The 17,133-nt window shown below is 51.2% G+C and overlaps 1 long non-coding RNA gene across 2 annotated transcripts in view; it reads left to right on the top strand.

Moving 5' to 3' along the window:
* Nucleotides 1-17,133, top strand: part of LOC106729511 — a 38,941-nt gene that overhangs the window by 5,406 nt on the left and 16,402 nt on the right. Inside the window, exons 2-3 of one of the 2 annotated variants that reach the window (XR_004320351.1) lie at nt 7,788-7,893; nt 14,517-15,940. The exons of the other annotated variant lie outside the window; for it this stretch is intronic. This is a non-coding gene — a long non-coding RNA (uncharacterized LOC106729511). Of the gene's footprint in view, nt 1-7,787; nt 7,894-14,516; nt 15,941-17,133 lie in introns of those variants that run through there. 2 annotated transcript variants of the gene reach the window in all.

Genomic DNA, 17,133 nt, shown 5'->3' with positions numbered 1-17,133 from the left:
GCAGCCCCAGGGGACTCTCAGAGGGTTTGTCTCCAGGAGAAAGGGTCCCCAGGAGGGCTGGCAACTTTACCCCATGACCCCCCGACCCCACGTCAACCAGGGCAATTACTTACATGTTGGATGTCTAAATAGGATTTTTTTTTGGATTCCATAGCTAGAAAAGCTTTGAAAACCACTGCACTTTGGGAAAATTGCCCCAGGAAGGGACTTGTCACAAGCCACTTCATTGCTCATCTCTGAATGGAGGCCCATGGAGCTCTGTAATAGGCAGTATTGGCCCTCTGAGGCTCTGGTCTGGGGTCCCAGATCCCTGGCCTTGGTCTCCCCATCAGGTTCTCTGCAGGTTAAGCCCAGGACCCTCTGCTTGCCCAGCTCCCCCGGCTCCCCCCTCCTCCCAGCACACCTGGCGGGCCTGCTGCTCCCCTGCCCTGTCTGTGGCCTTCACACGCCTCTGTAAGACTTTCTCTTCAACTCCATTGTCTCTGTGACCAACCAAGGAAAAAGAGACAACAAAGATGGGGACAGGACAACAACTCTGGGGTCTCCACAAGTTTTGAATGATTTGCCTACACTTCTTTACTCAGCAGATATTTCTAGAGCTTTAAGAGCCAGTGTCTGAGGATAAAAAACCCGAGCCTGGCCCCAGGAGCGCTTATGGGGAGACGGGGCACACATTCAGCACAGTGGTTCTCTGTGGATCGTACACTGGGCGCAGAGCGTGGAGGGGCAGGAGGGGTGGGTGACCCCTGCTGGCCAGAGCTGGGCAGATGTTCCGGAAGGCTGCAGGGAGCTGGAGAAGCCAGAGCTTCTCTGAAGATGGAGGAGGCGTCGGCCCAGGGGTGAGGGAGGGACGTCCTTTCTAGCTAGAGGAGCTGTGTGTGTGAGGGCTCAGAGCTGGGGAGCAGAGGGCATTTCGTGCGGGCTCACCTGGGTGATGGTCCAGGGTGGGGGGTGGGGGCGGCCGCTGGGTCAAGGAGCTGAGGCTGCTCAGGCCTGCCGCTTGCTGCCCCCTCTCCTCTGCAGTTCCCGCCACAGGGCCCCTGTCCTCAGGGCTCCCTGAGGGGCCACTTAGGCTGTGGGTAGGGGTCAACAGGGGACTCACAGCCCGAGGGCACCCCCACATTGGTGCCCCCCCACTGTGCTGTCCCTGTCCCCTCGGCCTTGCTCCTGGCTGGAGCCAGGGACCCGTGAGGCTCACAGCTGCTTTCCCAAGACATGAGGACAAGGCGGGGAAACTCACAGCCAGTGAGGTAGCATCTCTACCTTTCGGGGCCTCCATCACTCCTTCTGTACAATAGTCGGGGGTGTCACCGGTGGTGGCTGAAGCCCTTTGCAGACAAGGAAGGTGTTTCAGTTTGGCCCCCCAGCAGCGGAGCCTGAGACAGGATTTGAGTGCAAGTTTATCTGGAGGTGACCTCAGGAAGCACCAGTGGGGATGTGAGGAGGGCAGAAAGGAGAGAGCACAGGGGACTTGATGAGCAGAGGACCCCCGAGGGTGGCTGGGGCTCCGTGGCCCTGGGAGCTCTCGGGGAGGCTGTGTGACACCCACCTTCAGAGTTGTCCTGTGCAAGGGGACAGGAAGCCAGGTCTTCGTCCCTCAACTCCAGTCTGTCTTTAGTAGAGGGCTGCTCCTGGGGGCCTGAACTCCCGGCGTTTCTGGCCTGCCCTACCCGTGCTCTCAGCATCCTCCTTCAGCCAAGAAGGACTTTGGGCAGAGAGTGGCAGATGCTGGCAGGAAGAAGCCGTTGGCGTGATGGCAATGGTGTGTAGCAAACAGCACTTCCAAAAGTAGGTTGTCTGGGCGTGGATAGCAGATTCTTCAGAAACCAAGACCCAAAGTGACTGAAGTGACTCCCCTGGGGCCACACTGCAAGTTATCTATAGACTGGACCAAAAGTCATCACCCAGGGCTCCCTGCCACCGCCCCCCGCCCACCTCCATCCCAGGTCTGTCAATCATCCTTGCCCCTCCTCCCTCGCTTAGTTAAATAAGGCAACTTTGGTAGGGGATACAAATGCATCTTGGACAACCCCAATTGGCTCAAATCTATGAGACTTTGAACCCTTCACTGAAAACGGCTTTATCATCTCCACATCTGCACCCTAGTCCTTGATCTGGTGCCTGGCACATGGTAGGGCCTTAATACACAAAGGATGAACTGATGACTTTGGCCATTTGTGTGGCTTGGGGCAATTCCTGTGTCTTTATGGCTGGCAGTTTCCGGTTTGAAAAATAGGCAGGTGATGCTGGCTGTGCTGATTTCCTTGGGTTTTTGTATCAGACAGTCGGCATGACTGTGTGGCCCCCAGTAGGAGCTCAACAACAGGTGGGACCGCGGAGGAACGTTTGAGAAACCGCCCAGGCTGTCACCCCCATCACTCCAGAAGGAGGGGCGGTGGTGGTGGTTGCCTGGCAAGAACACCTCGTGAGTCGAAGGATCACGCCTGTCCCCTTGGGTCTGAGGTTGGGGGTGCCCCCGACCCCCCTGGCACATTTCACATTCCCGGGTCCCTGAAGCTCTGAGTCGGGTCTCCCCACCTCCTGCAATCTCACAGCTCCCTGCCAGCCGAGCCGTTTTGCAGACCCAAGTTGGTAATGACAGATGATTCTCCCCTGGCCCTTCACTGGGGAAACCACGGAAAGTATTTGAAACACGCTTTGAAACACGCAGCTGGGGAATGTGCAGGCTTCCACTGGGCCGGGCTTGGCGGCAGCCAGCAATTTCTCAGCCAGCACTTCTGACTAACACTTCTGTGGCTCTGGTTTCCCGGGAGCTGTCAGCTCAGTTTTTCAACAGCATTTATACTTTTTTTTTCCCTTTTCCCTTTCAGAACATTAACCCGAAAGCAGGTTCTGAATCATACAGTCCCTGGGAGGGTGCTGTCTCTTGTTAGAGGCGTGGTTTGGGATGGGCCTCGGCCAGGGAGGGGGATCTGCCGTCCATCTGGGCTCCTTGGGGCCCAGGCAGCCTGAATCAGAGGATTCCCTGTTGAAAGGGATCCCCGAGGACTTCCAGATCGTTTGCCTCCAGGGAGATCTGGTTAACCCATTCCAGGCCTCTGCAACTTTGATTTTAAGCCGTCCTCCCGTGGGGATGAAGGAAGGGAGGGAGGATGGAAGGACAATGGACTCTGTCAGTTACACATCCGGTCCCACTGGGTGTCACTGTCTGTGAAATGGCCGTAATAGTACCCACCTTCAGGCTGTGGTGAGGTTTAAGGGGCAGCATATGAAAGCACCTTGTACAATTCCTGCACACAGTAGGTGCGCAGTGGTTTCCCCTCTTCCTTATTTCTTGGTCATTGAGTCTGCTCTCTCATCACAAAGCTGGCAAATGAATGGGTGAAGGTCTTGATGCACCTGAACCCCCCTCTGCTCTAGACAGTCCTCTCCCAAGTCAACAGTTGAAAGCCATGGGCAGGTCCTTCCTGAGCATCAGTTCTGAGCAAAGGGAAGAGCTAAGCCTTGTGGCAATGCCCCTGATGCCCAGGCTCCGGTCCCTGTTGTAAAGGAGTTTCTGGTCTACTGAGGGAGCAGTCGCCCTCACTGGATACAATGTCGCTCATTTTTTATTACTGGAGGCATATTCACAAAGATTCTGCTCACTCGTTTATACACATTTACTCATTCTCGGAGAAAGCATTTACTGCAAACGGAGGGCCCGTCTACCCCTCGCCCCTGGTGGTGGTTCCTTTCCACTTTCCACCCCTGGTTCTATTTGCTGTGACGTGATACAGGAAAGTGCTTTGGAAATTCAAGAGCGTGCTGTTCCTCTGCCTAGAACACGCTTCCTGACCTCGGCCAGCTGGAGACCGCAGGCCGCCTCCTCTGAGACGCCCTCCCTGACTCCCTCAGGCATATTTAGCCGCTTCCTCCCTGAGCTCCCCAGGACTTTAGTCATAATAGGGTGCTGCCCCCAATGCACCACATTGTGACGAGCTGTTTTCACGTCTGCCTTTGAGGAGACAGGACACAAGAGCTGGGTATTGAGAGGGACAATAGGGTGTCTTAAGTTGGGGATTGGGACACACACAGCTTGTCTGGGACATGTTCCTGGGAGAAGCCAGTGACGGAAGCAGGATGGGGCAGCAAGGATGCGGGTGCTGCTGGAATCCAGCCTCAGCCTGACCCACGGGGAGCTCTGGGGCAGGAACTGCACCTGGGAGCGGAACTGCCAACCCCTTTGGTCAAGGGAGCCAGCCTCCGTACCCCCGAGTCACTGAGTCTGACGTCAGAGGGCGGGCAGAGGTGACTCCCAGGTGAAGTGGCTCCTCTTTGGCCAAAGGCATTTCTCTGCGGAAGAGGATGGCTGTGAGCTGTAGCTGCCAACACTCCCAGCAGTAGGGGGGTGGGTGCCTCAGCCATGTGTTGGGGGTCTGGGGTGGGGCGCCCACAGCGTGCCCTTGGGTGGGGGGAGGGGAAGGAGGCTCAGGAAGGAGTGTTAAGACCAGGTCTTTTCCAAGATGCTGTGCATGGTCTGGGCATTTGTCCTCATCTTTCTGTCTTTGGCTAAAAGGACTTACAGGCAAGGACAGAGGTATAGACCTATGGGTGGAGGCAGGGCCAACATCCCCGAGAGAGCTTTGGGGATGGCGGCGTGCACAGGGGTGGGTAAGCCGGAGATGGGCAGCAGGAGAGGGAGGGTCCTGCCTCATCACCGCTCACCTTGCCAAGTGCCCCACCGACCTTTAGGCACCAGTGGACCTAACCTTCCCCGCCTTACCCAAGCCCCTCCTCTGTGCCCCCTCCCCACTTGATCACCTAAGCAGGCTATGAAGACTTGCTTTGGATCCCTGAGCCCACGGTCAATTCTTAAAAGCAAGGGCTTCATCTTATTTCAATTTTCCAAGTGCCTTGGCGTTTCCAAGGTGGTCAATAAATAATCCATTATTTTTCTATGAGGTGGTGAAAGAGGGCAAGGCACCTTTTGCCAAGGACGCCCTCGTGCCCAGGGAGGGTCCAGGCTGGCTTTGCTCTTCCCACCCCAGACCCCCAGCCCCGGCCAAGGGCTGGAGCCTCCGCTGGGCCCCACACGCAGCCTGTGCGGCGGCCTTGGGTGATCGTGGCCGGTGGGACGCGCCGAGGACGGGGAGCTCCCGCTGTCCTGGTGTGCAGCCTCCTCGACCTTAATTTATATGAAATGGGACTCCATCACTCACAGCCTGCGCCTGGCCTTGGTCGGCGCAGGTAATGATGATATAGGCTCATTTATGCAAGATTATCCTTTTATCACATTTCCAGACTCATTTATGAGGCTCATGTTTCCCCCCGAGGGTGTCATCAAGCAAGTTAAGTTGCACTATTTCCCTCCCGCAGAGCACTGGCGGGGGCCTCCCTCGCTGACGGATGAGGCCCGCTGCCTTTGCCAAATAGGGTCGGCGTGATGGATCTTTTACTTGTGAATATTATAGCTGGAAATTAGCATGTTTATTGAGGTAGAATGTGTTTGTTTACATTCCACTACCCATGGCATTACCTCTTATGACCTGACTTATTTAGTTGAGGATAAGCACAAATGATCCGCATTTTGGCACCCACAAAAAAATTAATGAACTTCCAGATACAGAATTCAGCCTTAAGTAAACACACCAGCGAGCGAGGTGGGTGACGGCAGAGGGAAGGGGTCTGGGGGTTTGGCTGGTGAGCAAGGTGGACCATCTGGTACTTGAACTTGACCCGGCAGGGGCAGGAGGTCGAGGGATGGAGGCAGGCGGGGAGCTGTGACATCAGGCATCCCACGCGGTGCCCAGAGCCAGCGCCTGGTCTGGCTGCTTGTTGCATGGAGGTGACGTCTGTTGATGGAGGCGGGAGGAGAGAGGCAGAGGACCAGGACTGTGAGCCATTTTCTCAGGGATGCTCCTGGACTGCCTGTGGGTCTGGATGCAGGTGTGAGAAGGATGGCCCAAGTGTGCAGACGAAGGCTGGGGCAGGAGGATGCCTGGGCAGGGATGGTGAGGACTGGGGTGAGTGACGATGGGACCTGAGAGGCCAAGTTACCACCTGGAGTCTGCTCCTCCCCTGACACCTTCCCCTGCAGCAGTTTTGAAACCCAGCTTCTCTCTCCACCCCCCTGGTTTGCTGGTAGGCAGCATGCTTTGGAGGACAGACACTCACTAACTCAACATCCTCCGTGGCTTGAAGCCTGAGGCCTGCTTTGGAAGAAGGCTCAGAGTGTGTATCCTCTGGGTTGTTGCTTCAGGGATCCAGGAGAGCTTTGCCCCCTGTGCCTGGCCTGCAGAGACCTCAAATTCCACCCTTAAAACTAGATACCTTTGTAGTTAATCCTCTTTAAAGAGCAGATGCTGCGGGAGGGGGCCTGGTTCTTGGTCATTGCCACCTCAGGGTACAAAAGCAACCTGAGGGAAGCAGGAAAGCTCAAGGTTGAGGGTCAAAGTCCCCGAACAGCGTGACTGAGAGACCCAGGAACAAACTTTTCCCCTTGCATAAATTCTTCAAGGTGAGCAAAGCCAGTCTCACTGGCCTCCAACCCTGAACATAAAGATGGGAGGGGCCTCCTGTCTGCACATCAGAATCAGACAGACCTGAGGTCTAACTCTGGCTCTGCCGCTTCCTAGCTCTGTGACCTCTGTGGCCTTGGGTGAGTCATTTGATCCCTGTGGTCTCCATGTCCCCAGCTAGAAAGTGGAGCAGGGGAATTACAATGCCCACCTGTCAGTGTCACTGTAGAAGAAGAGAGTTTCTAATGTGCTTAGCACACAGTAGCCCTTGGTAACTGTCCATGAATTAGTGGTCATAAGTATCATTTTTTCTTCCCAAACAAGATGCTGCAACTTACTTTGGCTTTCCGACAAGTGGGAATTGGAGGGCACCGAAAGAGAGAGGGAGAGGGAGACCGACTCCCTCCAGACTCTCCATCCCTTTCCCCTCGTGGGGTCCTGATGTGGGCCTGTGAGCCCTTCCCATGGAAGCCTCTGGAGTCCCCATGAGGGAACAGAGCGAGGTGCCAGACTGCATTTTGGTCCACATCAGCCGCAAATCTCCCGGGGATCTGGGGAAACTCAGTGGTTCCAAACCTCAGTCTCCTCATCTGTGAAATGGGGCCAGCCTCACTGGTGACCTGGGAAGCATCCAGGTCTGCAGCTAGTTTGTCCCCCAGTCACTGGTGCCCAGCAGTGTCAGGTGTGCGAGAGTCATTCCGTGGTTGCTGGATGACAGGTAGATGGACCGGACACTGTAGATCAGGGTTCAGAAAACTTTTTCTGTAAAGGGCCAGGCAAGCAAATATTTTAAGTTTTGTGAGCCACACAATCTTTGTTGCCACTACTCAGCGCTGCCACTGTAATGCAAATGCAGCCAGACAAGGTGTAAACACGTGATTGTGTCTGTGGTCCAGTAAGACTTTATTTATAAAATCAGGTGGTGGCTGGATTTGGCCACAGCTCTTGACCTCTGTGTAGTGAGGCCATGGCGGTCTTCGGACTCAGAAAGCCAGGCTCAAATCCCAGCACCTCCACTCTTGAGCTGTGTGGCCTTCGACAAGTGACTTACCCTCTCTGAGCCTCCGTTGCCTCCTCTGTGACATGGAGGATGCTGGCTTGTACTGTTTTGGTATTCCCCTCCCCGTACCTATAGGGGCTGGGCTCAGGGAAGGGGATTAGGAAAGACTTGTAGATTCATTCCAAAAATGGTCTCTGACGATAATAATAACTCCTGATAAATGTACTGTGGTTTTCGACTTGCAGTGCATTTCACATCCAAATCACTTCCTCACCCCATTCCCTACACAAGGGTACAATATTATTATTATTTTTATGCTCACTTTACAGATGAGAAAACCAAGGTCCAGAGAGACTTAGGGACTTTCCAAAGATCACTGTCTTTGTCCATTTGGGCTGGAAAGTCCAAGATCGAGGCGCTGGCATTAGGCATCTGGTAAGAGCCCGCTTCCCCATAGATGGCTGTATTTTCATTGTAACCTCACCTGGTAGAAGCGGCGAGGGAGCTCTCTGAGGCCTCTTTCCTGAGGGCACTAACCTCATTTATGGGAGCTCTGCCCGCGTGTCCTGATCACCTCCCAAAGACCCACCTCCTAATACCAAAACACTGGGCGTTAGGTTTTCAGCATATGAATTTGGGGCAGGGGGACACAAACATTCAATCTATAGCCATCAAACAATCAGTAAAGGACAGAACAGGGATTAAAACCGGGTATTTCAGCAGCAAATTGTCACATTTTCCACTACATCAGAGCTGTCATAAATAAGCCTCCTCCCCATTCTGCTTGCTCCTGCCATGGGCAATCAGCAAAGGGATTGGCTGTGAAGGCGCTTGGGGACTATATAGACCAGGGGCCTGATCTCCCTGTGAGAACGGTTTGAGACTTACAGGCTCGAAGTATGGTGATCTTGGCTCTGTAGTGAAGACCCTGAGATGGGTGAGCAGACGGGGCTGGAGTCAGGGTGAGGGTGAGGTGATGTTGCTACAGGCTGAAGGGGTCTCTCCTGGTGCAGAAAGGGATTTGGGCAGGCAGTTCTGACTGCTCAGAGATCAAGCTTTGAATATTCCAATTGAGAAAGAAACCCTGTATCAGTGAGGAATAGTATTTGGCAGTAAGGAAGGAAGACCCCAGAAAGCTAAGGCTTAACAAAAACAAAAAAGAAACAAACAAACAAGAAGGCCTATTTTTTTTGTCATGTGCTATGAAATCCAGGGTGGTCAGGGCTGTGGCAACAACTCCACAATGACATCTTCTGTCTTTCTGCTTGGCCAAGTGGTTCTGCAAGTAGCTTTTACCCTTAAAGTCACCTCATGGTCACAAGATGGCTGCTGGAGCTCCAACCATCCGTGTCACATTCCAGGTGGGAGAAAGAAGGAAGGAGAAGTGTAGAAGTGGTGCCTAAATCAGCTCCCTTTTAAAGGAGACTTGCTGGGATCCTTGCCCAAGAAGATAACAACTTTGGCTCTTGTCTCAGTGACCAGAATTGGTCATGGCACTAGCCCAAACTATAAGGGAGGCTAGGAAATGTGGATGGTAGTACATTGCTGCCCCAGTCAGGGCTGAGCCAGCAGGGGAGAAGTGGAGGATGGATAAACCTCAGTCTCTGCCTCCTTCTTCTAATTTGCCATCTGAGTAAACTACAGCTCAGGGAAAGGAAGAAGTTGTCCAAGATTGCACAAAAGTTAGGGGCATGCCTGAGACCAGACCCCAAAGTTTCTGACTCTGAGACAGATGCTTCTTCTGCGGTTTCTACTGCTTCACTCTGCAGCCCCACCTGTTCACAAATATTATTTATTAAGCGTTAAGTATGTGCCAGGTACCATACTAAAGGTTTCCCAGGCTTGTTCTGTTTAATCTGGAACCAATCATTTGAGGCAGGCATTACTATTACTCCCATTTTACAGAGAAAGACACTGAGGCTCAGCTAAGTGAGGTGACTGTGCCAGGTCCCAGAGCTCGTACGTGGAAGTGGGCTTGAAATCCAGGTTCCCAACCCTGGCTGTCAGCAACTCAGTGCATGTGATTAAAATGATGCAGGGACATCCTCACAGGCGGCTGGGTTGAAGTGGCTCTCTTGGTGACCCTGTACCACCAGGAACACTCACAGACGGCCCCAACAGTCAGGCAGCAAGACTTCCACCAACCAAGGGGGCCCCTGGCTCCCCGCCCACCTGGCCAGCCCCCATCTCTGCAGCTCCTCATTCCAGCCAATTACTCCTAATGGAGTGATATGAAATGTAACTAACTTGGGGAAATATCTGTATACTTTAATTAAATCAGTTCGCAATTAGCCATCTGAGTAATGAGGCTAAGGTGTTTTATCTCCCTGTGAGCCAGTGGGCCAGGGGAGCCAAAGGCAGAGGGATTTTGTGCGAATAGCGTGGTCCTGGTGACAAACTCCTTAGGGGAATGGAGGCAGGTGCTGGAAACCCCAGGAGAGGATTTGGCCCAAATTTCCTATGATTAAATAAATACGGCATCTCAGAGAGGAGCTACTAATTTGTGGGACTAAATTTTTAATGGCTACAGCTGATTTTTCTTATGAAAGAAATACCAGGGCCTTTAATCCAAACACCTCATGGCAAAGGGCTAAAAATTACACATGCGCAGTGTGACCTCGTCCCCAGACGTGCAAAAGTCCTGGCTGGGCAGATTGGCCGCTGTCCAGCAAGGGCTTCCTAAAGGCCTCCAGGGACAGGGCGGGGACCAGTGTAAAGGCGGGTGAGGACTTTGCGTCGGGTGTACAATTTAAGTGGGTACCAAAATACTCAGAAGTGAAATCATGTTTTAATGCAGGCTATTTTAAAAATGCAAAAAATTGATGATCAACAAAATTCCAAAATTTAAAGATGGGGTTAGTATCAGCGCTGTGCCATGCGGAGCCGCAGCAGAGTCTGGAGCAAAGGGGGAAAATCGATAATACTGATCTTGTCTTTATTTAAAATTTGATATTTTGTTAATTATGGACTTTTTTTACATCGATTTAAAAATTAAAAAAAAAATTTTAGTTGAAATATGTCAGTTTACAATACTTTCTGGTGTACAGAAAATATTTCAGTCATCCATATACGTACATATACTCCTTTTTCATATTCTTTTTCATTGCTGGTTACTGCATTGATTTTTGATTTTTTAAAATATTGCATTAAAATATGTGTCTTGATTGCTTTGGGTTTTGGTGCCTGCTTAAATTGTGTTCCCGTAGGTGAGGTCAGAGTTTGTGTCTTATTTGGTAAAATGGCCATCCTGTGTGCCCCTCCGGGAACCCAGCTGGGTTCTTTAGGCCTCTAAGTGGCAGGCTTTATGGGTGGCTGGGACAGGGGTGGCACCTGGAACCCTAGACCATGAAAGCAAAGAGGAGTCTCGTGCCTGCTCCGGCAAGACCCAGAGACCAGAAGCAACTGGCCTGAGATCACCCAGCAGCTTTGTGGCAGAGCTGGGGCTCAGTGTCCCGACTCCCTACAGGGCTTCTCTGTGCATCAGAGGAGAGAAGAGCCTTTAAGATGTCCCCGGGTGAAAGCCATCACAAAGCCACCCTCCACAATGGAAGGCCCTAATAAAATGAGCCAGGGTGACTGGTGCTGACTGGCTGACCCAGTCCCCACTTACAACCCCTTCTCTCTCCCAGTGGCTGGTGCGGGATGGCCACGTGACCCAGTTCTGGCCCGGAAGTCACAGAAGTCATCAGGTGGGGCTAATGGGGACAGTACCCAGCTCATGTCCCTTTGGCTTTTTTTGCCTGCTCCTTTTCCCCCTTCATGTCATGAACTTACTCTCTGTGTCTGGAGGCGAGCAGCTGCCCCGTGACCTTGAGGACAAGAGCCACACGCTAAGGATGACCGAGCAGAAAGAGAAGAAGAGCCTGGGTCCCAAGGTCCCCTTCACCCTCTGTTCCAGCCCTGGGCTGCCTGCCGCATCCCTGTTTCATCCCTGTCTGCTCAAGCCGTGATTAGCAGGATTTTCTGATGCTCACAGCTTGAATGCAGTCCTAACAGCTCCACCACCCACAATGACAAGAGCAGCTTTTGGTGAAATTCATTCGATATTCACGTGGCTCACTCCCTGCTTCATTTAGGTCCTTGCTCCCTGTCGCCTCCTCAGGGAAGCCTTCCTTGACCACCCTATCTACCATAGCAGCTCCCATCCCTCTCCATTCCTTTCCTTTGTGTTATTTTTTATGGCCCTTAAACCAACCACTACCTGACATTCTATTATGGAATTATTTGTTTTTTGCTGCCTCCACTGGAATTAGTTCCGTGCGAGCCAGGCTCTTCTGTCTTTGTCACGGCTGTATCCCCAGTGTCTAGAGCTGTCACTGGCACATAGTAGGTCCTCAGTCAGTCTTGTTGAATGAATGGACATACTCTGAGCCAGCCAGACCCTGAGCTTTGCCACTGACATCTGCCGGCTGTTGATGATGGCAAGTCCACTTGGTCCCTGGAATTAGAATTTCCGCTTCTTCTCTGGCTTCACCTCTCGGCACCCAGTGTGAACTCCCACTGTCAACCCCGCTGCTCCCCTGCTGTGACACCACTGGACACCCCAGAACCCAACCAGCTTGCCCATGGGCTCTGCCATGGCCAGCCCTGTCTAACGGGACATCCACCCCGCCCATGCCCAGCGATGGCTGGTCACCGTCTTCCTCATCCTTCTTCATCCTTCTTCTCAAGGTCGTTGTCCTTGTGGGACCCCAGGCAGCGATGATGTTGTGTGAGAACTCCTCGCTCTCCCGTCGTTGACAATACATCAAAAGCCATTACCTCCTGGTTCTGATTTCCAAGATGGAGCCTGCCTCGCAGAGAACAGAACGAATGGCTTAGGTGTGCCAGACCCCATTACCTGGCTACCCGAACTAATCAGCGGCAGAAATTCAAAGAAACTGCTAGAGCAAATTGAGAAGCCAGGTTATTTGGGTCTCTTGATTGAGATTGGAGGAGTAATTGTTGGAGGGTTCCATTTAATAAGCTTTGTTTACTAACCCCAGATCCTGTTTTAATATTTCTGCCTCAGTTACTGGGGGTGTGGCCACAAGGAAGAGATAATTTTGACATTCTTGCTAACAGGGACCTCAGAGCTCCTCCACCTGAACCCTTTCATTTTATAGATGGAGACAGTGAGGCCCGGAGAGGGAAGGGAGCTTCTCAGGGTCCCCAGAGATTAGACTCCCAGCCTGGGTGCTTTGATTTCTGAGAAAACCAGCCGGAGGTTCAAGGAGCCTCAAGGGACGTCCTCCTGACGTGGGTCATCAGTGCTTCCTAAAGGAGTTTAAAGAACTGAATCTCCTAACTTGTTAAGGAAATAGTTGGACGACTATGATGGGAGGGGGCAGCATGTCATTGTCTCCAAGTACCTGTGTCTTCCTAGGAAGGTAAAAATGGCTGCCACGCAGGTACCCCCTTCTGCCAAGGACCTATCTTTACCTTGTAGTTACTGAGGATGACACGAGCCGGAGTATCACAGAGAGTCACCACATGTGAGGGACAATCTGGAGCACTTTCCATGAGGACTGGAGAGGGGACTGGAATTGCCCAGTTCTCTAGCAGCCAGGGGTGGAGTCCAGGTCTCCCGAGTTCCCCGTTAGGATCCTGTTCCCGACTCCACTCTGCCCAGTGGCTGCACAGCACCAGGATGTCGATCTGGGAGGCAGTGAGGGCAGACTCAGATGGGCACCTCTGCAGATGCCCCCCAGTTCCCCACGGGAGCCAGGGAACAGGGTGTGGAACAGACTGTGAGTTGGGGAACCAGAAGAAGCAAGGAGAATCATGGCCGGGTGAGGTCAGGGAGGTTTCCTTACGGAGGAAGGGAGGCTCTGCCTGTGAAGAAGGAGCAGAATTTTGGGCAGTGGGGTATTGGTTATCAGTGGAAACCAGTGGGTGCATGAGAGGCGCTCAGAGGAAATTGTTTCATTCTGCAGTTTTTTTTTTTTTTTTGGAACCTTTATTACGCGCCAGGTCTTTACATATGCCATTTCTTCCAATCCTTGCATTGACCCTATGAAGGAGGCAGTAATTTTACTTCCATTTGGCAGATAGGGGAAGAGGTGCAGGGAAGTTAATTGCCCAGGTTTACACAGCGGGTGGTAGACAGAGTTTGAACCCAGGAGTGGATGTCTCCTTCCACTGTAGGATATGCAAATGACTTATCACTGGAGTCTTAAAAATGGATTGTCATGGATCGGTTTGTGGGTGGGCTCAGAGGATAGGGGGTTCAGGGTACCAAAGATGCCCCGGGCCGCCATCAGTGTGGGGCCCTTGCTCCCGCTTTCCTATGAAAGCCCTTCCAACATGCAAAGAAAGCTTCCTGCCCTCTCCAATCATTCATGCATTCGTTCTTTCGACAGTCATAACCAGCACCTTCTTTTCTGTTAGGCTCTTTAGTAGATATTGGGGATGTAAAAGTAAAAAAGGATGTGGTCCTTTCCCCCAGAGTTGTCCACCAGGGACCAGATTTGTCCCTGTTCCCTTTTATAGCTCAAGCGTTACTCATAGCAAATGACTGTATCATCCTGATCACCGTGGTCACTCATCACAGAGTCCTCAGTGGGTCCAGCGCCACCACCATCTTTACCACACTGATACCACCTAAACTGGTACTAATTCTTTTAGCAGCTATACACCATCTTTAGTAAGGAATTGGTTTAGATCTTATTCAAACCACAGAGATTTTAAACAAGAACCCACTGCCAAGCCAAGCATTTTCCATTCTATGCTGAGCCAACTGACTGACCTTCAATGGGAAACTTTACATTTTTGTCTGTTAAATTTCACCATAATGCATTCAGCGTATTTTTCCTAGCCCATTAAAGATTTTTCCCACTTATGAAATATTTTGTAACTCAAGTGCTTCTGCAATGCCTGGAAATATGGAAAGTCTGCTTTTAAGAGTCTTCATTCAAGGCAGTAAAATGCAGATTAGAGCAGAGACAAGGGTGGGCCCTACCACATTTCACCAGAGACCACCTTCCAACCATTTGTTCTTTGTATGGGGTTGATTAACCAGCTGTGAATCTGCGTATCTAAGCTCTCATCTTGCCCCATCTCTCCATTTTGTTCAAAAGCTAGCAAGGAAGACTTAAGAAAATGTTTGGCAGAAATCAAAATGCATGTGAAGCATCTCATCAGGAGAGGAGATCAGGTGAGCTTGCCAGATTTTTCCTAGTGAATCCCCGCTAAGTCCTCGTGGTTGCCGATTCTTTGTTTCTAACTGCTTGTAAACTAGGGGAACGCTATCAGTTGCCAAAGGGAGTTCTCCAAAGGGAGGCGGCAACTTTGCAGACCAAGGATGACATGATTCCGTTGCAGCAGGAGATCCGGCTTCCCCCACCGGCAGCAGGAGGAAGTGCAGACATGGAGGAAGATGAGCAAAGGAAGCCTCATCAGGGAGCCTGTGCCAAGAACAAAAAAACCACAGGAGGTTTTTCCGCGAGAGCACAATTTAAAAACCGAATCTGGAAACGATAGTAGAAACGGGATGAGCTGGAACATTTGAACTCATCTCAGAATCTAGCTGATCCAGGATTTCTTAGGACCGAGCGTGCAGCCCTGCACCAAAGAACGGCAAGTTATACACAAGAAGACAACGCAGCCCTGGTTCTTCTGGGAGCTAAAGGCACAAGAGGGAACACAGGAGCAGCCAGAGCTGTGGGTCATCTTCAGGAGCAGTTCCTCTTGCCGTCGCTGAAAGGAGCTGGCTTTTAAATACAGATGTGCCCTCGCAAGTCCTGGTTAATTGCCACCTGGTCATCTTGCCTGCAAATCCTACTATAGCCACCAGGGGCGGTATTTGCCATAATTGGGTTTTTCCAAAACTTGCCACCTGGTGCTTGCTATTGGAATCGCAGGACCAGTGTTAACAGATAAGCGTTGGGAAGTGTAACAATGCGGAGGATTAACATGTTGCACTTACAAGGGAGCGTGCCAACCTGCTCTAGTGTTTGTAAAGTCACGGTAGCCATAAACAATTCCAGGTGGTGAGGAAACAGAAAAAAGACCAATGGAAAGAAATATAATAGGAGTATTTGTGTGTGTTGGGCATGAGTGGAGAGTGTCGTCCAGACAAGACAGAAGACGAGAGATTTACAAGGAAGGGGAAATGGGCCAACTGAATAAGATCAGAGGAGATCCTGATCTATGCCTTAGACGCCAGGTAATCTGGTCACTCTTAAGGGTCTCCCTCACTTTATCTCAACTTACCACTTAATTTAATTCAACTGAATTTGATTCAATAAGCCTGTATTGAACACAAGTGTTTCACAAGAGGTGGGCAGTCCTGGGACATTAGGAACAGTTGTTCCCACCTCTTCCTCAAGCTGTTCAGAGAGTTTAGCCCCTGAATTCTGTGACATGCTTGGGGTCTTGGGGAAGATGCCTTCCCACCTCATGCATTCTTGTAAAAAAATTATTTTTTAAAATTGAAGTGTAGTTGATTTACAATGTTGCCTTCATTTCTGGTATACAGCATGCTGATTCAGTTATGCGTATATATTCCTTTTCAAATTATTTTTCATTATAGGCTATTACAACTTGTTTTCTTGTGACTGACTTTTTTCACTTAGCACGATGTCTCCAAGGTTCATCTGTGTTGTAATTTGTGTCCAGATTTCCTCCCTTTTCAAGGCTGAATAATATTCCATTGTGTACATATATGCACCACATTTTGCTGATTGATTCATCCCTTGATAGACACTTGGGTTGTTTCCACTGTTTGGCTATTGTGAGCAATGCTGCTATGAATATGGGCGTGCAAATGTCTGAGTCCCTGCTTTCAGTGCTTTTAGATATATACCTAGAAGTGAAATTGCTGGATCATATGGTAATTCCATGTTTAATTTTTTGAGGAACCGCCATACTGTTTCTATAGCAACCCCACGCATTTTTGTGAGGAAGTGACACCCCTACTTAAGCCAAACACAGAGTCCCCCAAGGAATGAGAATTGGAGAATTCTGGAGGTGGAACTCCATCTCCAAGTGGAAAGGAAGGGCTTGTGTTTTTCCATAGTCATCTCTTGCTTCTCTCCCTCGTAACCCTCACTCTGGACATGACTGGCATCCATATATTTAAGCCAAATTTCAAATCCACCAAGGCTGGAGCAGAGAAGAACCCTGGCTTTCTTGCCAGATTGAAGAGGGGAGAGACCCAGATAGTGAGTTGAAAAGTGCTACCCTCTGTCCACCTGAAGCCTAATCCTCTTGACCCTTGACCCTGGGGGAATTTGGAATCCGTATTGACTCATCAGATGCAGAAGGAGAATCAAGCCTCGATGTTGAAGGAAAGACTCACAAAACTCTTATCTCCTGTACCCTCCCAGCGTCTGCCTTGCTGGTGAGGACAGAAGGCTAATAAAGCCACGCCTATCGTTACTCAGTGCCACCAGCAGGGGGCAGCCTGGCCCAGAGGAAAGTGCAGCGTTGGGGAGACATGGGTTTGGATCCTTCCTCTGGTGCTTACTGGTCGTGTGACCTCAGACGTGGTCCTCTGAGACTCATTTCGTGGTGCACAAGACTGGTGATGATCATGTCGACCTTTTCACTGTTGTAAATATGACAGAACATGGTGCCAAGCACAGCACCCAGAACACAGGGGTTCCATGGACGCTGCCTGCCTGCCTGCCTGCCTTCCTCACCAGCCTTTTCTCATCTCTCCAGGCGACCAGGGCCAGTCTTCGGGGGCAGTGA

This window comes from Camelus ferus, chromosome 6, assembly GCF_009834535.1.
Source record: "Camelus ferus isolate YT-003-E chromosome 6, BCGSAC_Cfer_1.0, whole genome shotgun sequence".
Classification (NCBI taxonomy): Eukaryota; Metazoa; Chordata; class Mammalia; order Artiodactyla; family Camelidae; genus Camelus; species Camelus ferus.
Note: the sequence above shows the minus strand (reverse complement) of the source record. Positions and strands in the feature narration are given on the sequence as shown.